This window comes from Rhipicephalus sanguineus, chromosome 4, assembly GCF_013339695.2.
Source record: "Rhipicephalus sanguineus isolate Rsan-2018 chromosome 4, BIME_Rsan_1.4, whole genome shotgun sequence".
NCBI classification, from domain to species: Eukaryota; Metazoa; Arthropoda; class Arachnida; order Ixodida; family Ixodidae; genus Rhipicephalus; species Rhipicephalus sanguineus.
Genome location: NC_051179.1, coordinates 1,266,485 through 1,290,332, shown reverse-complemented (window position 1 = coordinate 1,290,332; position 23,848 = coordinate 1,266,485).

The window sequence follows — 23,848 nt, the reverse complement described above, 5'->3', positions numbered from 1 at the left end:
TCGGCTTTTAGTTAACGCGCACGCTGCGAATTTTTTATTGTTCAACAACGCACAGGAAAAATCTCCCACCGGCACCACCTTGGAGGTCAAGATGTGGTACTAGCGTTACGACTGGTTACGCACTACGACTACGACAACTACGAGGGACGAACGGGTGCCGCCTTAAGGAGCTTCGCCCCTAAAACAAATGGGACGAAGACGGTCAATGTGCGGGCCGGGCCGCTAGTGGAAGATTCGCAGGCCGCGTGTTTGAGACCCCTGGTATATACACAACGCGTCACAACGAAAATAACAAAAAACAAAACAAATGTCACTACCAGCGTTTTTGCTGATGTACACCTGTCCAGTGATTCGGTATTGCGCAAACGGTCTTTTATGGACAAGGTAAGAGTCCACACCGATATTTGCGCCGTCGTGCGAAGGCGTCTATTGAAGTCCTTGTGATTATATGGCAACCCGCTAGCTGGTCGGCAAGCTGAGCAGCGGCTCCCATAAAATGCAATAATGACAAAGAAGAACAGCTCTCAGCGAAGTGTATACAGAGCTGTCCTGTTAAGAAGGTAAAACAAACTCCAATAAGTTGTTTCGGAAGGAAACTAATGTACTTTGAGAATGCTGGGCAAAACTTGAGATACTAACAAACATTTCACTCAAGTGAAACAATGTTGCTCACAGTTAAGAAATTTCCACGCAGACATTTTCATGCATAGGCGTTTGCTGCTACATTATATGGATCTATATTAACAAATTTGCGAATGTATCGAAGTATCTTACGATACAATTTCCAAGTATCGTATCGGATACAATTATTGCGACATTATCTGGTATCTGTATCTCAAGTACTTTTTGCCTGATTATCTTGTATCGTATCGCGATATAATTTCAAAGTGTCTTTGCCCAGCCCTGACTGTGGCACACATGAACTATGGAGTATTGGTCAAGAATTGAGTGTTTTTATAAAAAGTGGGTGACGCTTAAGGTTCGTCATTAAGAGTTAAACGCGATAGCGACATCCGGATCTCTCTCTCTCTCTCACTAACACACACGCACGCACACACACACACGTACACACGTACACACACACACACACACACACACACACACACACACACACACACACACACACACACACACACACACACACACACACACACACACACACCCTCTTCAACCATAGAGTTTCCAACAATATTTACTAGAGCGGACACTGGCGCTGCGATCGTTCATCCACCATGGGAATCCACCATGGGAATGATGTCTAACCTTCGTGCTTGCGGCTTCGAACGCATTAATGGCTTTGTTCGTTGTTCTGCTTTGGGGTTGTTTCGGATAAAATAATGGATCGTTGTGAACTCCGTGACCAGACTTAAATTAGTAAGCCTAAAAAGGTCAAGGTGGTGAAGTGGAACTGCTGAACGTTTCCTGAACTTTGTCTTGCGACAAAGCGGATGCGGGCCACACGAGGCCAAACGGAACTGAAAGAACGAAGTTCAGACAAATCTGCGTACAACCCATCATTCCCATACTGGCTGAAGCACGATGCGTTGCAGCTCCCATAGACCAGATTGATTTCCCTGTAGTATACTTATAGGAAACTCGATGTCATCAACCATGGCATCCTAGATTGCGCGCCGGCAGGTTTCTCTCCGGGCGTGCCAATCACCGCGCTCCCCTGCAAAAAAATATAATGTGCCTCGCGCGCCCGGCTACCGCAAGAGGGCGCGTTTACCGAGGCATCCAGCGGCAGGGGAGACCGCGCCAGAAAGCAGAGCACATTGCATACCAGCGTGCACATTCGTATTTTTTCGCGTCGAAGGGAAGAAACAGCGCCCGAATCTTCTGAATGCACTGAAGGCAAGTATTCTTTTTCTGTTGCTGCATTTATTTTGGCCCAATTTACGAAGGAAAGTACGGCAACTGCTCAATCTTCCTGAAATAGATCATTGTAGGGACGTGTAAATTCGTCACTGTTAGTACTACGTTTTTTTTATTACACTCTGTTTCTTCTCAGCGCGAAATACCCCGATCTGAGAAATATAGGGGTGTTCTAGCATCCTTTCTTTCTCGATACATGAGTGGGTGGAAACTGGGCAAATTTTCGTTGGGGATTCATATTGTCCTCCTATCATGACGTATCGTTTTGCTATTAGATCGCGTACAGATATTTGTGAGGTGGGCAAGCCAAGCATGGTTACGCTCAAGGGAGAAACGTTTAAGAGAACTGAGAGTGTCCTCATCATGTCATTGAAGTAGGGTCATAAGTAATTTTGCAGGAGTATTGTTGCAGGTTTTGGTTAGCCGTCCTACATTTACCCCACAGGTCGTTGACAGTGAAAGTACCTGAGTTGTCATTTTCCTCGTTTGTATTTTGCTTATGCCCCACACGTCGTTGACAGTGAAAGTGCCCGAGTTGTCATCGTCTCCTTTTTCGTCGTCTGTATTTTGCTTACGTTCTGCTGGCACAATGGCAATATCAATATCATCTGCGTTTACTCCACTCTCGACTGCATACGAAGGGTCGCACATGCAACAGAACGGTGTCCTTCTGAAGGAAAGGAAAACCAAGTATTCATCCAGGAAGACAACTGAAAAGAAAAAGCGCATATTGTAACTGCTAACGCCCAGTCTTTTATATCAGGTACACAAAATTTTCAACGTGTTGCATTCTTTCAGAAAAACTAGATTGCGATGTTCGTTTTTGCAATGCCCAACGTATCTACTAAACACCGTAAAATTCACAACGCAAATTAATAAATTAGGCACTTATAAATGAATAAAATGCGCCTGTATATGGCGACCGCCTCCACCCTCCTCCCTGTCTCTTGCTTCTTCAGCGTGACGGAAGGTAGTTGGAAAGGGAAATTGGGAAAGCCTCGAAGGAGGGTGCAAAGCGTTGTGCGCTATGCGAGCACAGCTTTCGCCTTCGCTGCAGGGTTTCTCTGGCAGCGCCAGATCCGGCGGCGTCGGAAATATCGCGAGAAGAGAGCATGCCGAGTGCTGATGCCGAGTGCCGTGCTTGCTCTTCGAATTTTCGTCTCGTTTAATTTCCACGCACACGTTGTAGGGCAGAAAAATATTTTAGTGATGCAAAATTCAGGACAAGAAGAAACATTCACAACTCAGACGACGTTTCTTCTTGTCCTCAACTTTGCAGCGCTAAAATATTTTTCTGCAGTTTGTCCCAACTAGCCCCTACCCAAGCTCTTCCGTTGTAGGGCAATGATCGTTGTGGAGCGTTTTCCAGTACCTCTGCGTGCGCGATTTTTTCGCGTTCTTAGTTTTACAGCGAAAGCTGTTATGAAATCATTTCAACGGCCGTTTTACAGTGAAAGCTGTTATGAGACCATTTCACCGGCCGTTTTTGGCGCCGTAGTTGTCCGCCGCCGGTGTCCGTAACCAGTATCGCTCGAAATAAAAACAAAACAAAAACGAAATAAGAAAGAAATTTCAGGATGGAACGAGGTTCGAACCTGGGCCCTCTGCGTGGGAGCCCAGTATTCAACCTCTGAGCCATGCCGGTGCTTGAAACAGCTTTGCAAAAAGGTCCTATACAGGCTTCATGTCGGGAAGCAACCACATTAGCATATGCAATATAGCGTGGTAGAAGAGTAAAATAAGCACCAAGCGTCGCACAACGCGAATTCTGTAACCAGGCGTCACACAATGCGAATTGCGCAACGAGTAGGTTGTTGAATGCTTCCAACCCATTACAAAGGACTCTGCCATAATTCTTCATCGTCATCAGGCACAGCATCAACAAAGTGCGCATAATGCCTTACATGCGTATAGCAGGTACCAACGCTCTCCGTAGAATGACGAAAAATGGCACAGTGCCTGCTGCCCTACTTCTCAAAAATTACAATGATTTATAGCGTAGTGGGTTCCTCGCAAGTGCACTTGTATTGGTTGCCAAGGAAGCTCATAAGCGCATGATCCACTTCCTCAGAGTCTCAGTAAAATTACAATGATTTATAGCGTAGTGGGTTCCTCGCAAGTGCACTTGTATTGGTTGCCAAGGAAGCCCATAAGCGCATGATCCATTTCCTTGGGCTCTCAGTAAAGTTCTTCGCCTCCCCCCCCCCACGTCTCTCTCCCACGTCAACCTATGTTATACAGCATGACGGGAGAGGGAAATAACGACCGGGCGTCACCCAATTCAAATTACATAACTGGTGGGCCGTTTAAAGATTCCAACCCATCACAAAGGGCTGAGCCTTAATTCTTCATCGTCATCAGTCGTCGCGTAAACAAAGTGCACATAATGCCTTACAGACGTGTAGCTGGTGCCTCGCTTCTCCGCAGAATGACGAATAATGGCTTAGTAGGTGCTTCCCAACTTCACAAAAATTGTGATTTATGGTATAGTGGGTACCTTTCTAGTGTACTTGTATTGTAGCCCCAAGTGAGCTTAACGGGCTCTAGAAACGCCGCTCTTCCAGCTTTCGCTGTGACTGTGCTGCGGTTTCAGCGCAGGCCTGGCGTTTTTTGGCGCCGTAGTTGTCCGCCGCCGCCGCCACCACCGGTGTCCGTAACCTGTATCGCTCGAAATAAGAAAAAAAACGAAATAAGAAAAAATTTCCAAGATGGAACGGGGTTCGAACCTGGGCCCTCTACGTGGGAGCCCAGTGTTGTACCTCAGAGCCATGCCGGTGCTTGTACCTGCCTTGCACGAAGACCCTATACAGGCTTCATGTCCGGAAGGAACCATATTAACATATGTAATTTAGTGTGGTAGAAGAGTGAAATAACAACCACGCACCACACAACGCGAATTTTGTAACCAGGCGTCACACAATGCGAATTGCGCAACGAGTGGGCTGTTGGATGCTTCCAACCCATTACATGGGGTTCCGCCATAATTCTTCATCGTCATCAGGCACAGCATCGACAAAGCGCATTATGTCTTACATGCGTTTAGCGGGTACCACGGCTCTCAGTTGAATGACGAAAAATGGCATAGTGTCTGTTTTACTACTTCAAAGAAATTATGATGAGTTGTAGCGTAGCGGGTTCCTCGCAAGTGCACTTGCATTGGTTGTCAAGGAAGCCCATAAGCCCATTATTCATTTCCTCAGGGTCTCAATAAAATTCTTCCCTCCTCTCTCTGTCTCTCTTTCTCACGTCAACGTATGTTATATTGCATGGTGGGAGAGTGAAATAGCGACCGGGCGTCACATAATGCGAATTACGTAACTGGTGAGCCGTTTAGAGCTTCCAACCCATTACAAGGGCTGAGCCACAATTCTTCATCGTCATCAGTCGTCACGTAAACAAAGTGCACATAATGCCTTACAGATGTGTAGCTGGAACCTCGCTTCTGCGCACAATGATGAATAATGGCGTTGTAGGTGCTTCCCAACTTCACAAATATTGTGATTTATACCGTAGTGGGTACCTTGCTAGTGTACTTGTATTAGTAGCCCCAAGAGAGTTTACAACAGGCTCTAGAAATGCCGCTCTTCCAGCTTTCGCTGTGACTGTGCTGCGCTTTCCGCGCAGGCCTGGCCTTTTTCGCTTCGGTTCTACTATTTTAACACGAAAGTGTTTTATGCTGGGGTCCACCAAGTACATCCGTCACGGATATGACGTTGATAAAATGGACGCCAACGGGTGAGAAAGAAAAAAACCAAGAAAAAGATACCCCGCTGGGAATCGAACCCACGACGTTGCGGACGCGACGGCAAGCGACCGACGCCCTACCGACTAGACTAACTCGGGAGATGCTAGACACGGCGCGAACGCGCCTTATATCTTTTACACATTCTATTTCGCCGCAGGCGGAGCGGGTCGGTGCCGCCGTCTGTGAGGTGTGAAAAAAATCACAGCATATGCACGGAGTGAATGATGATGATTTGGCGAAGCTGCGGAGGTTCATCGGTAAACCGTGAATCTTCCGTGAATTCTGCCCAGTACATCATCACCAACGTGAGATCGGGCGCGTTTTTACTAAAGGTTCGATGAGAGTTATGAAGACTTGCAGCTCACTTGAATTTTACATATACGCTGTGAATTTTCATTGTTTAATCACGCACAGGAGAAATCGCACACACGCACTACCTTGGAGGTCAAAATCCAGTGCCTATATATACGGGGTGGTCAGTGAATGGTTGTGCAGCGCGAGCGGTCGGTTTTTTCAATCAAGACGCTGCCGCGACGCTGCCTGCGTCGGCGCCGCTGCGCCGCGAGGCAAGATTGGGGGGGGGGAGGAACCGTAGGAGAGGAGAAAGAGGGGGAAGCGTAGGAGAGGAGAGGGCGATACATATCACGTACTGTCGCAGCGCATTGTCTTTAGGGAGCCTTCATGTGTGCACGCCCCCTCCGTTTTTAAGACTGGTTACACACTACGACGGGACGAACGGGTGCCGCTATAAGGAGCTTCGCCCCTAAAAGAAGTAATGCTTCACAATCGACACTTACTAGCGCTTACTTCGAGATTGCACGCGATATCGGAAGTCATGGTTAAAGCGTCTCGATACCAGAGAGGTAGACTGGCCGCGCTGGTGTCGCCGAGGCACCCTTGACGCAGTTACGTTCTTTGCCTTTGGCTTCGTGTTAGCGTGCGTCTGCTCATCGGAGTAGTGCAGCTTCCACGTGCACCAACGGGATTTCTCCGCCGCCGACTGCTTCAATTGCGAGAGCACTGACTAACAAAACTGCTGCAATACGCGTTGCAGAAAGGACGCGATTTCGACTGGCGAATGTCGTGCCTTGTGGAGCGAGAGCAGGGCCTGCGAGACAGAGGCCAGCGGGACGCACGCGTTTGCGGCTCAGGCTACGGACCTCTACCTCCCGCGTTGCTGAAGCGTAGTGTGTGTTAGTGTATACATGAGCACAGGCGTCGGCTACCCATTACTAGAAAGCGCACACCGTTCCGTTTCTCTCCTTGATTGACGACGCTTTGAAGAAGTGTATTCCGGGTACCAGTGTTGATTATGAGCTTGTTGACATCATCCTTACGCGGGATTCACGATTCGCTGTGTCCAAATATATGTTCACACCGTCAGCTACCACAACGGTTTAATCATGATCATGGCCGTTAGTCGTCGCGATAGAGACATGCTGTCAACATGGGTGCATCCACGTCAAACGGTGCTATAGCTGCCAAACACGAATAGACATTGTACATGCTCTCATATATCACTGCACAATAAGCACTACTTCAGTGAAGACACGTATCACTTTCGTGTTATACCGATTCCTATGACGGAGGGATCAGCCATGTTTTTTTATTGACTGCATTAAGTCTACTTTCAGTAATTTTGTGCGGATAATGGTTTCTTTAAGTTGATGTTTTTATGCTTTCTTTACACTGATGTGACGACGTTCCCCTGTTATACCCAGTGCCTGTGAAGCATTACGTATGAGAGTAAATGCCTGTAAGTTGTTAACAAATCAATATATTAAGAAGTGCTCCTATTGAGAAATTTGAGCGCAGCTGTATACTTGTTATTTCGCTATATCTTGTGGCAATGAATCTGACACCGACGGGGAAATGCGCAGACGAAGCAAGCACTGATGCCTTCTTCTTGCGATACTGCTTCGAAACTAGCTGCTTTCGTCGCCGGCCCTAAATCTAGCTCACAAATTAATAAGCATATCAATTGTGGGCTTAGGGCCAGTGGCCCGCCGGAGTCCTCAGAGAGAACATGGTGGCGACAAGAAAAACTCCTTTAGTCCACGAAGGCCCGGCTACCCTTACAAAAATGGATTTAGACAGTCTATAGGCTGTCAAAAAATGGGTTCAGTCTATAGACTGTCTAAGTACATTTTAAGAGCGAAGCTTTTAAGCCGCCGTTAAAACGTGCGCGTTTCACTAAATGCCAGCCGCGCCGTAACCGTGGCAACCAGCGACACGAGCTGCTAGAACGCCTGGCATAACCTCGTGACGTCATGCTAAGCAGCGCACGCGCAGTAGCGACAATCTGCTATCACCTGCTTAGCTGCTTAGCTACCTGCTTAGCTGCCATCTTAGCTATCGCTTAGCTTTCGCTTAGCAGATAGCTGCTCTCGCTTAGCTGTTGTCTGTGACAACCTGCTTAGCTGCTATCGCTGAGCCATGCCCAGTGACGGAGACACTGTGCGAGCTCTACGTCAGGATCCAGCCTAACAGAAAGCAGAGTACGTGCGGCGCCGTGCTCGGCCTGCTTCGCTGTCTGAAGCCTTGTGCGGTCGAGTGCAAGCTTTCCCTTCTAAGGGACCCTGCAACACTTTTCGAAGTAGCCATGGAGTGGCTTCATTAAAGGAGCTTATTTGGTCAAGCATCGGCCACCGCAAAAATCCTTGGACTCCGTCCAGTACGAGTGGAGTTACGAAGATTTGTCGCACGCTGTAATTGCTTTTAGATGCGAAGTATCTTAAGGCGGAGCTCAATCCGGTGGTGGTGGTGGTGGTGGTGTGCGGCGTGACCACCCTTACTGCGCATGCGCGTTACCTCTCCACACACCTCCTCTTCCCTTCCCCTCACCATTCCCCATGTCCTCTACCCCCCTTCCCCTCTCCCATACACCTCGCCACTTTCCCTCTCCCCTTCCCCTCTCCACTTTCCCTCTCTCCTTCCCCTCTCCACTTTTCCTTTCCTATACCCCTCTCCACTTCCCGTCTCCCCTCCCCCTTTCCACTCCTCATCTGAAACGCGGGCTAGACATGCCGAAATTCTCTCCTGCGCAACGCCGCGATGAGCTCGAGCGCATGCGCGTCCCCTCCGCTTCTCTCTCCTCTGCACGCTGCCCCCCTCTCGCCCGCCTGTCGACCGCGTTCCCCGCTCGCCCTGTGAGAATTAACGGCCAGGCTAGATGGAAGATACGATGCGCGTAGCGTCTCTCTTTGCGTTCCACGACGCGAGGTCGGTAGCATGCCCAACGAACGCCAACGGAACGCGATCGTGCAAGTGCTCCGGCTTCGCATCGTCTCATGGTCCCCTTTAGCGGGAGATGTTTCTCTTCCCTCGTCCTGACGAAAGCGCTGGAAGCTAAGCAGAGAGGGGTGGCTAGGGGGAATAAGGTACGCCACGCGCGCCTCGTCACCTTGAACACTTTTTTTGTCATCGGACGCGCAGCGTACATTCAATGCGATTGCGCGCGCGCGCGCGCGGGAAAGTGACGGTCTCTTGCGGCGTCTGCAGTACCTACCGAGACCGCTATGTTCAAATCAGCCAATTCAAATACGCCAAATCAGCATCGTATTAGTCAAAAGAATAGTAAGCGCTTTTTAGCTGACTGAAAATTTATTGCAAATCCCAGGCCACGTGCTGCGCTATATTGTTAAGCTCGCGTGTTCTCGGGAGCCTCCACTGCCGATCGGCAGCGTTTATGACCATGCTGAAAAAGTGTTGCAAGGCCCCTTTAAGGGCCAAGCACCTTAGAGTCTCGGCGTGTCGGCTTGCATCGTAGACTGCTGTCGTGAAGGTCGATCTGCTTGAGCGCAAGAAAGGGCGCCACCGCCTTAGCGCTCGCCGTGTGGCGGGAGAGAATGAAAGGCGCGCGTCGACCATGGAAACGCTCTTTCTGCGATGAGCGCTGAACTACCAGCTCGCGTACTTTTACCCGCGGTATGCCGAACGAGGCCGAAGCCCACATCAAACAACCTGGCCCATTTCCGTCGCTCGGAGGGTGCATGCGATAACGTCACCCCACTCGGGAGGCCTGTCGTCAAGCAGACAGGAAACGCCCCACCCGTCTTTAACGAGCAAGAAAAGACGCGAGGGGGGGGGGGGTGTCGCGCGAGCAGCAACTTCTACTTTGAATCAAAGGGAGCGGTCGCGCGCGCTATCTCGACAGCCATCAAGCGGGCGGCTCGTATACCCTTCTATGTGCTGCACTCTTAACGCGAAGTGACTATGCGGACAGAGCATCTCTCCCTGGAGCGGCCGTATTCTCTTATGGCCCGCTCACGCTAGCGGCAAGCCTGCCGGAACGGCGCGGTGCCGCAGAACGTCGGCCGTCGCCGCACGCGCGAGAGCTGACCAACGTGCACGGGAAGCTTCGCCGGCGAGGCTAGAGCACAGAACACTTATACTACCATTTAGAGAAGGGGAAACTGTACCTTTGACTGTGCAACGGAAATAAGGGTAGCGGTGGCGTTGTGAACTAAAGTATCCGACCAAAAGATGGCGCTGCAAGAACTATCACCATCATTGCGTTGGGGCAATATGGCTAGAGTGTACTAGAAGGATCTGAGTGGGACGAACGGAGCGCTCTTGCCGAGGCGGGACTCGTTGACGGAATAGGGGGCGCTGCGGGCGAACTCGATTGGTCGCGACCAAGCGTGCCGGGGCGCACCGGCCGCGCTTTCTCGCGTTTCGTCCTGTTTTTCTATTTACAGGATCTATATACAGACATTAGGGTAGAAGAAAACAAATGAGAATAAATTCAAAGTGACTTATAAGGCTTTCCAACGAAAGCGTGCCGTGTATTCTATTCCGTGTTCCCTCTAGAACACGGACTGCAGCGATGCGCCAATGATACTGACTGATCCGGTCATATTTCTCTAAGAAATTGACCACTTAAAAGTGTCGTGGTGGCAACTGCATAAATTAGAAGTGAGTGCGGTGTCAGTGCGCTAATTTTCTACCATGAAAATTTTCAGCGGCAGTCGTTCGTTTGTCTGAACGCCCAGAGTGATAGCTGCCGTTGACGTACTACTTTTGCAGCTTTTCGCACACCCCTCGAAACTGTCGGGATACTTTAGTATCCTTTTTAATTATTGCAATTACTTACAATATTTTGAGCATGCTGCGACCGCACGCAAGATTACTCAGATATGCCGAGAATGCTCTACACAGAAATAAGCTATCAGTGCTAACCTTGTAAACAATTTATTGCTTTTAACCACGGTTTCAAAAAAATGGGGAGCTTAAATGTTATAATAAACTTTATGGTGCAGGCTACCAAAGTAGGGAGTGCAGAGTGAGAGTGAATAACCGAGAATAATGCTTTGACAGAATTAAAGGCCGAAAACAAGGGTTTCTAAGATTGCTGTAATTGAATCAATTAGGAGAAAATAAGGGTCCAGATTTGCAACTGAAGGCCCACTTGGCTATGGTCAAGTGGGCCTTCTGTTGCAAATCTGGACCCTTATTGGCTTTGGACCAAGTCTACAAAATTTTCGACCATTTCAGTCAACAGAACAAGCAAATTCCTGTCAACGTGTTCCCTGCTGGGCCAGACAACACAGTTGTCTGGCCCAGCAGCTTCGTCGTTAAATCCCCTTCGGTAATAGACGAAGTGCTGAGTGCACCTGGACATTTCAGAAATTTAGATGCTTGAAGAAGGGCTTCCTCTGCCTCAATACAGTTCTTGCAAGTCCTTCAGAGACTAGCTTTCCATTCAGAAATGTTTTGTAACTAGCCTGCTCGATCCCGCTCATGTGAAAAAGGACTGCCCTCTGAAGTGACAGTGCCAGAGCACGTATCCAACTTCGACAATGTATAAACAACGCCTTCATAGCCAGGGAATTGGTGCACTGACCAATATTTAGACGGAGTCCTCAGTTCTCGCAAGTTTTCTAGTTTCAACGACGTTGTCGACACGTCGTGCACGTCGCCTTGACTTTCAAAGTCCTCGTCGACAGGCGTGCTCGTGCAGGCTTTCTTGCTATTCTGGGGTCCCGGCACGGTAGGCGCTTCCCGTTTACGAGGAGCGCGTTTAGGAGGCAGTTTCGTGTTCAAATATTTCGGAGCGTTGGCCAAGACTGCAGGCACTGCGTCTGGCGTCAGCGCGGGAACAACGCGGGCGATTCTCACTTCTTTGCCGTCAGTGATGTGGACGTATTCACGCAGTATGTAGCGGTCCTCGAAGTGGAGCTCACACACGCTGCGATAGAAGTTCCTTTCCCAGAACTTTTTAAATGCGAAGCATTTCTTAGCGAACTTCTGCGACTTTGAGCGTATCTATCTATCTATCTATCTATCTATCTATCTATCTATCTATCTATCTATCTATCTATCTATCTATCTATCTATCTATCTATCTATCTATCTATCTATCTATCTATCTATCTATCTATCTATCTATCCGCCTACGACTTTGTGCTCTCCTGGCCGTTTCGTTAATCGGATGTATACCAAATTTGGTGTGTCATAACATGGCCTTATTACGAACATAAATGACAGGTCATATCATGAAAAACATGACACGCATGTCATGAACAGCATGATTTACATTCCACGGCCTTTGGGCTCCCTGGCCGTTCCGTTAATCGGATGTGTACCAAAAATGGTGTGTCATAACATGGCCTTATCACGAACATAAATGACAGGTCATATCATGAAAATCATGACACGCATGTCATGAACAGCATGATTTACATTCCACGGCCTGTGGGCTCTTGCGGCCGTTACGTTAATTTCATATATACCAAAATTGGTACGGCGTGACGAGAGTTCATGACAAACATAATGACAGGTCCTAATATGCAAATCATGACGCGCATCTCATGTGCAGCATGATTTACATGACATGGTCTCGGGGCGCTCGTGGCCGTTTCGCTAGATTGATATACACCAAAATTGATATTGTGCGATGTGACTTTATGAAGAACATGAATAACAGGTGGTAGCACGAAAACCATGACATCCATGACATGTATGTCATGATTTACATGCCACGCTCATGGTGCATTCGCGTCCGTTTCGCTTGCGTGATATACACCAAAATTGGTGTTACGCGACACGACTGTATGACGAACGTAAGTGAGACGTGGTAACATGAAAATCATGACATGCAAGTCATGTACGACCTGATTTACACGCCACGCTCATGGCGCACTCGCGGCCGTTTCGCTAGATTGATATACACCAAAATTGGTATTGCGCGATGTGACTGTATGAAGAACATGAATGACAGTTGGTAAGATGAAAACCATGACATGCATGTCATGTGTGTCATGATTTAATTGCCATGCTCATGATGCATTCGCGGCCGTTTTACTAGCTTGATATACACCAAAACTGGTATGGCGCGATGTGACTGTATGATGAACATTAGTGGCAGGTGGTAACATGAAAAACCATGATATGCATGTCATGTATGGCATGATTTACATGCTAGACTCATGGTGTACTCGCGGCCATTTCGCTCGCGTTTCATTGGCATGGTGTATACTAGATTGTGCATGCATGCGTGCGGTAAACATGCGGTATATGGTGGACTAGGTGCCATGGCATGAATGATTTCATTTGGCTCAAAGACAAACAAGGCGATGTATGCAGCTCTTTGCTGGCTGCTTCGCATTACATCGATTCCCAGAGTGCGTGGGATCTGCCGAATTTTTTGTACTTTCATCTTTTGGAATGCTAAAAAACGATAGCTTCCTTTCTGCTTTGACGCCGGCATAGCCTATGCGGCATCCCGGTGCGTAGCAATGGAGAAGCCTAGTTTTAGTCATGCCGAAGTCGTTGGCACTCACTCATTTGGGCATTCAAGGGTCCCACCACAGCACAGTAGTAGACAGAGGCAAAACAGCAGCAGCGCTCACGCACACATTACGAGCCAACGCAGCTAATAGGTGAATGCGACGACGAACACACTTGGAACACGTCCGAACCAGTGCCGCCAGTGCGAACACCACCAATCCACTGCGACCGCAGCGCCGCCACGTCAACTGTCAACGAACCGCGCTTCGCTACGATGCAGGTGCAGAGCCGGCTGCTCGTCCCACTCAGAACTTCTAGTACACTCTAATATGGCTGCCGCATTGCTGGCGGGTGCGGGTGGTCGCGGTGCGCGCCCTCTGGTTCTGGGCGTTTATCCACTGCTCTCCGGGGGTTGTATTCCCGCGCGCGGCAGCCTATTGTTACTACAAATATTTCGGTTACGTCGCCAGGTGACCGGAAGGCCTCAACTGGCAAAAAAGACGCCAAGCGAGTAAGCTTACATTGTGTATTGGCAATCGTGAATGTAGCAGTATACATGTAAACAAGCAGCACTGTCAGTTACAGAGTTGAACAATACATAGAAGAAACAGAAATATCCATCTGCTTAATAAAATTGCCAGCTGAAACTGAGCAACCCTATGTCTCTTGGCTCGTTCAGCATACCTCTTTTAGTACGCAGAACGAAGCGTCAGATAACGATACTATTTACGATGGGTGACCCTTGCACAGTACTTGCGTACAGTGCTGCCCGTCCTCTTTCTCACTACACATGCGCGTTTGACGACTTGAGCGGTAATAAACAAACAGCATCAAAGCTCGCAAAAGATGCAGTGCCAGTAAGATTAGCCTCAGCCCGACGTACTGTTTTGACAACACATTGGCGAGAGCCACTCGGCGCTGAAAAAAAAAGTGAAACCACACTGTTGTGCTAGCTATTCCTGTACATAACGTGTTCTCGTTATTCACTAGGGTAGCTGTTTGGGCTTGTTGGTTTGGCATGACACAGGTTGAAAGCGCAAAAAAAGACGAAGACAGAGAAGAGGCTTGACACACACGAGCGCTGACTTACAACAGTATTTTATTCGGAACCAAGCAACCACATATATAGCTCAAAGCCGTGACACATCACGTGTGCGCTGTCGGCACAAAATTCATCTCCCGACGCAAGAAACATAACTCTTTCCTAGAAAGAGCAATAGACGGTTGTGATACACATGCGTCACCTAATCTATCAATTAACTCCGCCTCAATGATCTCGCGGGTTAGCCGATTTCTATTTCTGCTCACAACTGAACACTCGTCGTAAGACGGGTCACACGTGGTCATAACAGTGCAAGATCTACAGTGCGCATCTAAAAACCCCCCTCTCATCTCGGATACGTTGTAACGATGCTCCCGGAGCCTATCATTAAGGCATCGTCCACTTTGGCCAACATAGTAGCTACCACAAGTCAAAGGCAGTTTATAAACTGTGCCTTTTGCGCAGTCAACGAAAGAAGTTTTATGCTTCTTATCACACTCACTATTCTTGGGGGCACACACGCTAGTCAATCTGCACAAAGATCGCAGTTTATCTGGCGCAGAAAAAACAACTCTAACGCTTGCACGTTCACCGGATACAAGGATATTGTGTTCAATATCCTTGTGTTCGTGCCTGCGCGCCGATCTTGTTACGATGAATTCCGACCATTTAGCTCAACTTTCAGTTCAGCTAAGCTCGTGTGTTCTGGGAAAACACCATTTACGGTATCACGTTGAAAAGGAAACTTGGTTCATGTTTCAAAAGAGGTTGCAGTGACAAACACTTCAGTTGAGTAACTGTTGGCGAATAAGAAAAGCCTTAGCCTGAATCCAACATTTCACCAAGTGAACATTCCTGTGAAGGTTGTCACGGAAGACAAGTTTCGAGAAGTGAGCTACCCTTGCTCGCCCACTGTTTAGCAACTGACGTATGTGATAGCGGATGCCTGCGCGTGTTCCTGAAAGCACTCATTTATAAATAAAAAAGAATGATGTACCAGTGGTCAGCACCGACAATAGACTGCACATGATGTGTGCGCGCACAATAGAGACATTTGGAACAGTAGTATGCTAGGAAGTGCTGGAAGTCATAGTAGCAATGTTGGAAAAATAGGCAGTGAGTAATACTTTCTGTCAAATGTGTATAACTAGCTTCAGAATGGGGCATAGCGCTAGCACACAAGGACGAGGAAGAGACAACAGGACAGGCGCTAACTTTCAACTGATTGTTTATTTTCGAAAGCAACGGTATAAATAGATCCGTACGCAAAGCACCACTCATCGCCCATGAAAACCTGCAGCGTCAAGAAAGGCCAATTCATTAGCAGTCAGCGCCACCGACGGGCAGCTGACACAGCTATCACCGGCCCTCGCGATCATGGCGGCTTCCACAATCTCTCTGGTAGTCTTATCTGCATTCCTATATACGACTGTGCACTCTTTAAACAACGCTTGACACCCACAATCATTACAATGCACAGACACGTGCCCATCACGATAACGGCCCAACTTCTGCTTATCTTCCCTTAGCCTATCATTCAGGCATCTCCCCGACTGCCCAAAGTAGACCTTGCCGCAAGAAAACGGGAACCGATACACTGCATTATTTATACATGGCACAAATGGATTCTGATGTTTCTTCACACATTCTGCACGCCTCTTGGCTAATGGGTCCGTGGCCTTGCAAATGCTCATTAGTTTCTGTGGGGCAGAAAAAAGCACTTCTACCTTAACATTCTGGCCAATTTTCTTCAGGGCGTGTGACACGTTGTGAATATACGGCACGACAACCTTTTTCATTCCCTGAGAACTGTTTACACAGGTATCAATCTGTCTATTTAATTTTCTTAGCCCACTTTCTGGTACTGAGATAAGTACATGGTCGGGGTAACCTGCCATTAAAAGGCGCTCCTTCTGAATAACAAAACTACTAGCTATCTTATGGGGGCATGATTTGCGAAGCGCGTTGCCAAAACAAAGAGTGGCAATCGCTCGCTTCACCGGCTTAGAATGGGATGACTGATATGGAAGCAGCATCTTGTTGTCTCGAGGGTGATAATCCCAACACACATGATGTTGAAAGAGAAAAATCCTTAGGTCTAAAAACTGAATGGCATCCTTAACGGGTAGCTCATGTGTTATCACCAGACTGTCAAGATGATGGGCGAAAAGGTTAACTACATCACTAACATGTTGAGTGGAGTCATACAAAACAAGGTAATTGTCTACGTATCTGAACACTTTGATGATCATCACCGCTGACATGCATGCTTCGATCCGTCTGTCATAATGGGCCAAAAGAATATCACTTAAAATGGGCGCCAGACACGACCCAATACAAACCCCTTCTTTTTGAAGATACACCTGCCCATTATATTCAACATAGGTTGACCTTAAATAAAACGTAAGAAGTTCTAAGAACCTGCTAGCTGACATGCCCGTCTTTGTTTGAAACGTGATTACGCCAAAATGGTCAATACAATCTTCAACACACGACAACAGCGGTTTCTGTGGCATGGAGTAATATAAATCTTTAACGTCAATGGAGCAGGCGGAAATACCTTTGTCAGTGTTCGTTCTTAGGAACTGTACCACATCATCCGAGCTTTTAGCAACGAACGGATCCTCAACGCGCAACATGCGGAGTGCAACCTGAAGAAACCCGCTCAGCTCCTTCTGCCATGTGCCTATCTCCGAAACTATCACCCTAAAAGGCCATCCTTGTTTGTGTGTTTTCACTGAGAACATTACCTTCAAATGAAGGTTATCACTTTTGGCTATGCACTTTGTTAGCTTGTCTAATTTGAGATCAGAGCATATCTTTTTCCCCTCCGCTTTCACTTTTTTCAACGAAACATTAACGCATCTCTTCATAACAGTGTTCACCTGAATGATAGGCTAAGGGAACATACGCAGAAGTTGGGCTGTTATCGTGATGGGCACGTGTCTGTGCATTGTAATGATTGTGGGTGTCAAGCGTTGTTTAAAGAGTGCACAGTCGTATATAGGAATGCAGATAAGACTACCAGAGAGATTGTGGAAGCCGCCATGATCGCGAGGGCCGGTGATAGCTGTGTCAGCTGCCCGTCGGTGGCGCTGACTGCTAATGAATTGGCCTTTCTTGACGCTGCAGGTTTTCATGGGCGATGAGTGGTGCTTTGCGTACGGATCTATTTATACCGTTGCTTTCGAAAATAAACAATCAGTTGAAAGTTAGCGCCTGTCCTGTTGTCTCTTCCTCGTCCTTGTGTGTTAGCGCTATGCCCCATTCTGAAGCATATAACCAACTAGCCCAAAAATGCACGGTGTATAATTAGCTTCTTTGTTTAATTGCTATGTTTTGCACTGAAAAATAAATAAATTAGTCCATCTTTTCTGGTGCCAATGGTGCATAGTCGTGAAAGACACTGCTTAAACGATGGACGATTGCAGAAGCTGAATTTACATTTTCATTCTTCACTACCTCCTAACTGTCTGCCTCACTCTTAACACGGGTGTCACACAAAACTAATAAGGCGGCAATAGGGGCTAGTTGGCACGTCTTCATGCTTGTGATGCGCTGCAGGTAGACACGGACCAGAAAAAACGAGAACAACACAAGGTGTTGCGCATCACCCTGTGTTGTTCTTGTTTTTTCTGGTCCATGTCTACCTGCAGCACATCACAAGCATGAAGACAAAAGTAGCCTTTTTTGGATATATAGCTCACACCAATATCAAGGAAATAGCAGTTATTACACATTCAAATCTTTAACATGCACAGACACTGGCCAACTCTATTGAACTCTGATTATATCTATTGAGTGCACTCATGTATTTTTCTGTTAAAAATAAACATATCTTTAAAAACTCCGTGTCATGTGTAAGGTCTGTTATCTAGAACAAATATTATTTGCTACTTGTCTGTGGTTCCACTTCCCATACAAAACAAATTGCTTGCACAAATGCAACGGTGCTGTACCCTCTTTTCTGGATGTGTCTCTTTACATATCATCCCATTAATGTATTGGCCAAGTTCATTGAATAAACTAAAGACTAAATTTACAAATTCAACAGCCTGTTTCATAGAACACTGCCCAAAATGTCCTTATGCACATGCTCTATTCTCCTACTCCCATCATCAATCGTTATTTATTCCAGAGTAGCGACCCGGAAACTATTCTCTAGGTGACCACTACACAAAATGCCTTGTTTAATGAAGGCCCGAGTGTTTGCACACAGTTTTCTATTTTAGAACCTTCACAATGACCCTCCCTACAAGCAATCGGTACACATAACTCTTTGTTTCAGCACTACTGTAGTTTTCCCTGCCATTGCTTTGCAATAGCCTTCACAATTACAGCAAACTACACTTGCTACCAAGTTACATGTGATACTCTATACAAAGTTTCACACGTAGATTAAAGTACAGTATGTGCACCCCATCACATGCACTATCCAAGAAATTTGAAGCCAGCACATTTCCTCTAAACTGAGTAATTCATAAAGCAAGAAGCAATAATTTGTGGACCCAGTTTTGTACTGCTTCAACGTACCGTACACTATCACTGCTTTTCAGTATAAGGCTTGCATTTGTCCGCCTGGTAAACGTTGGTGGTGCATAGGCGACTCTTGAGCTTCTTACGACTTGGTGTGGGTAGCTTGGTAAGCAATGATCTCTCTTTTGTCCAGTTTTCTGAGAAGAGAAAAAATTGAGTCATGAGAAAAAGCAAGAAAGAAATGATGAAAGAAAAATTGGTTCAATAAGTAAAGTGTCCACAACCATACCTTGTGAGGATTTAGGACCACGAGTTTACTTTCAGTAGTGAAACATCCTCTGCTGACTTGAGGTAGGTTCAGAGATAAAGCATCCGAGCGTGTGCTGATATGAGCAGTTTCTTGGAGGCTGTGGTTGGGTTGGAAGAGGAAAAAATAAGGATAACTATGGTAGAAGCGTGAGTGGATTTGCGATTAATGTCTGAGAAGAATACATATGAGAGCACTGTATGAGAAAAATAGTATGCACATAACATTGCTTTGTTTGTGAATTCAGTGGAATTCAGTGGAGGTTGTGGTCAGTGGACCGTGTCTGACCGAGCCTCAATTAGAGGATACTAAGTTGGTTAATTGCCCAACTCTATAAACTACATGGTATGTGCAAATATAATATGTATGATTGTAAACTTACGAAAATGTAGAAATGCATGTACTACATACTATAAGTTCACTTGGCTCTACCATGCATTGGACTTATGAGCATTTATCTCAGAAGACTAATTTGTGCAGAAATAGGTAAAACTTATGCTGTGATCTGTGTTACAAAGTTTAGCAGTAAAGATATTTTTTGCAAAAGTGAGAACGAAGTAAATAATCTTAGAAAGTGTCATTGGAATCCACAAGCGGTGCTTCCGATCAGCTGGACGAGTCGTAAAACCTTTTGAAGTGACAAAGACCGTAGCGCATGCAAAAAAAAAAAGCTATGTTCAAATGCAAAGCAGTGCATTTTCACTCACCGGTGCGCACACCCACATGGTGCATGGTTATTCCGTTTTCGTAGGTAGTCTCCGAGCTCTTTGCTGGCATTGAATTTTCACGCTGGCAGCCGGTGAAGCGCCGCAGCTGACGTGATTCACAGGCTTTAGACACGTTCGCTTTGTGGCAGTGGCAAGTAAATTTTGGCGCACAAACTCGCATTGCTATATCAAAACTGATTTAAAACGGAGCTGCGTAATGCCGATCAAAGAAAACGACCGCGGTACAATTTGAATGAAATAAACGACCGAAGCGCAATCGATGACAATGGGCTGCTGCTTTTCGAGCGTCAGTGTAATCTCAATACTTGTCCTCAAACAATCAAGCTCTTGTACTAACTAAGTAACACAAAAACTGGTCCCTACTAGTTGTATGAAAAATGGCACGGTAACTAAGCTTTTAACACTCTTCTGATACATTCTGAAATAAAATTTTTGGCCGCGTTGAGCGCCCCTAACACAGAAAATGCGAACTAACTTATCCGACCGCTAAAAGAGGAGTCAGTAGCTCCACTCTCTGCGCATATCGATGGAACTCGCCGCGGTTGATTTTTTTCGCCCTCTTCGGCGATCGCTGGAACTTGACTTTCCGGTGCCTGGCTAGAGTGACCTAGAATACGCTTCCCAAGCAACGCTTAGCGGCGCTGCTGCTCTTGACAGGCAGCGCCGTCTCTGGCAGAAAAAGAGAAACTGGGGTGTAAGCAGCGAGCGTTTTCCCTTCTTTCCACCGCATTGCCGCTCGCTTCTGTGCACGTGCAGAGCTCAGGCGCTGCGCCGTGCTCCCGACCGGGCTGCAGAAATTAGGCGCCTTTTTGGATGCGAAGTATCTTAAGGCGGAGCTCAATCCGGTGGTGGTGGGGGTGTGCGGCGTGACCACCCTTACTGCGCATGCGCATACCCTCTCCACACACCTCCTCTCCACTCACCCTGTCCCACTCCCCTCTCCACTTTCCCTCTCCCCTTCCCTCTCTCCTCCCTCTTTCCACTCTTCCTCTGAAACGCGGGCTAGACATGCCGAAATTCTCTCCTGTGCAACGCCGCGATGAGCTCGAGCGCATGCGCGTCCCCTCCCCTTCTCTCTCCTCTCCTACGCTGCCCCCCTCTGGCCCGCTTGTCTACCGCGTTCCCCGCTCGCCCTGTGGGAATTAACGGCCAGGCTAGATGGAAGATACGACGCGCGTAGCGTCCCTCTTCGCGTTCTACGACGCGAGGTTGGTAGCATGCCCAACGAACGCCAACGGAACGCGATCGTGCAAGTGCTCCGGCTTCGCATCGCCTCATGGTCCCCTTTAGCGGGAGATGGTGTAATTTCTTCTCCAAACCACTACCACCACCACGTGCAGAGCTCTCGCGGCGCCTCACAATGTACCGCCTCCAGTGCGGGTTCAAAAAGATCTCACAGCTGGATAGGCACTTCCGAAAAGCGAACTTGATAAAAGGAGAAAGGCTCGTCAATCACGTTAACGGTGAAGAGCAGACGATCGACGACAACGACGCCCGACTCAAAGCGAAATGCATTTCCCAAGTCGCGATTACACGGTGTAGGACTTATACCTCGAGGTAAGTCTCATTCTGTCATGTTAAAGATGAATAATGGTCCACATGCACTCCGAAACGAAGTTGTACACGCTATGGATGTTCTGCGGTGTGGACTACGAATCATATGATTGTTGTTTTGATATGGCATGCTTAACAGTAGCAGCCGTGTGCTTTCGTGAACAAACGTTTGCGGCGTGCGCAAAAAAGAAATTACACTGCCATGGCCCTGTTTCCTGAGAAGGTTAGAGTCAAGTCCTCCGTGCCGCTGGAGAATCACCCGCCGATTAAGACGCGAGGCAGCTAGCTGAGCTTTAACCACTGTGAAGCAAGATGAACTGCTCGCCTCGTTTTTTCGGCTCTCGTGTCATGCTTGCAGCCTCTTTTTATATCGACTTGACATGCGTATAAAACCTGCTGCGCGAACGCGGCTACAAAATCGCACAAAGTCAGAAGGTGACAGAAGGTTACTTCAAGGTTGCAATTGCAAAGTGCCAGTTGTATTTAGCGGCGCTTAAATATATATCACACTAATAAAGTGACAAAAACAAAGCAAACCTGCAGAACGATGTCGAAGCATGCTGAAAATGCACGGACGTCCGTTCCGGCGTGATAAAGCAGCCTTCCCGACGCGTGAATTGCAGGCGCCGAACTTCTGACAGTGTGCCGAGTTCAGTTGAATTCAACCAACCGCGCAACGCTAACGGTATAGTGCGAGTGTGAACGTTCAACAACGACGGGTAGGTCTCACAAACACGGGGAATAAAACACAAAGTTGTTTCACGTACAACCGTAACTGGACTTTCACAATGCGAGAAGACAGCGTGTAATCATTACTGTAGTCGCTGCGTGCATGCGCCGCGTTACTTACCTATTCAGGTAGTCGAAACGAACGAAAGCGATGAACTCAGACAACCAAAATAGTAGGCGAGACAGCGCTGTCAGCTATCGACGCTTGCCGCCTTTATTAAAGACGATAGTCTTTCTTGGGGAACTTAAACGCAGAAATTTTGGTCTGTCTGTCTGTCTGTCTGTCTTTCTTTCTGTTTGTCGGCACGTCACTCGATTCAGCCACCCGGCCAATGTTGAACCACTTGCTTACCGCCCACCCATCTTGAACTGGTACCGCTGTTCATACTTGTGAACGTTGTCGATCAAAAAGTAAATATTACGCATACCTGAGGCGCAACATCATTAGGTATGTATTAGGTGGTCTGTTCCTTTAATAGAAAATGCATAGATACGCCATTTTAAAGACCCTAGTTTCTTAAGCTGCGGCTGCAGCTGCGCTGAAAATGCCATGCTATGCGCGCCGACGAACGCCCTCTGCCACGGAGGAAGGAAACCCTCTGCACAAGCTCATGTTTCCCGATGTATTGCCAGATGGCGTCCATATCTCACGCAACGTAGAGTTACTGTATATGCTACCTTTAAGTAGCAGAGTTGCGCGTCTGTCTTCCAAACGCCGCTAGCAACCATGCATTGCGGAGAAGCCGATGCTCGGACCAATTTTACAGCGAAAGCTGTTATAAGATCATTTCACCGGCCGTTTTTGGCGCCGTAGTTGTCCGCCGCCTCGCCGCCGCCGGTGTCCGTAACCACTATCGCTCGAAATAAGAAAAAACGAAATAAGAAAAAAATTCCAGGATGGAACGAGGTTCGAACCTGGGCCCCTCTGCGTGGGAGCCCAGTATTCAACCTCTGTGCCATGCCGGTGCTTGAAACTGCCTTGCAAAGAAAAAAAACCCTATACAGTCTACATGTCTGGAAGGAACCACATTAACATATGTAATGTAGCGTGGTAGAAGAGTAAAATAACAACCAAGTGTCACACAATGCGAATTCTGTAACCAGGCGTCACAGAATGCGAATTGCGGAACGAGTGAGTTGTTGAATGCTTCCAACCCATTACAAAGGGCTCTGCTATAATTGTTCATCGTCATTAGCCACAGCATCAACAAAGTGCGCATAGTGCCTTACAGGTGTTTAGCAGATACTACGGTTCTGCGCAGAATGACGAAAAATTGCGTAGTGGCTGCTTCCTTCCTTCACAAAAATTATGATTTATAGCGTAGTGGGTTCCGCGCAAGGGCACTTCTATTGGTTGCTAAGGAAGCCGATAAGGCTCCCATGATCCATTTCCTCAGGGTCTCAATAAAGTTAATTCCCTTTCTCTATCTCTTTCTCGCGTTAGCGTATGTTATAAAGTGTGGTGAGAGAATGAAATAACGACCGGGCGTCATACAATGCGAAGTACGTAACTAGTGGGTCATTTAAAGCTTCCAACCCATTACAAAAGGCTCAGTCATAAGGCGCTTTTAGCTGACCGTACTTCGCCTCCCGCTCCGCTCAGCCAGTTGGTGGTGGCGCCACTGCGCATGCGCAAGACGGTCAGGCGCTGAGCGTGTGAC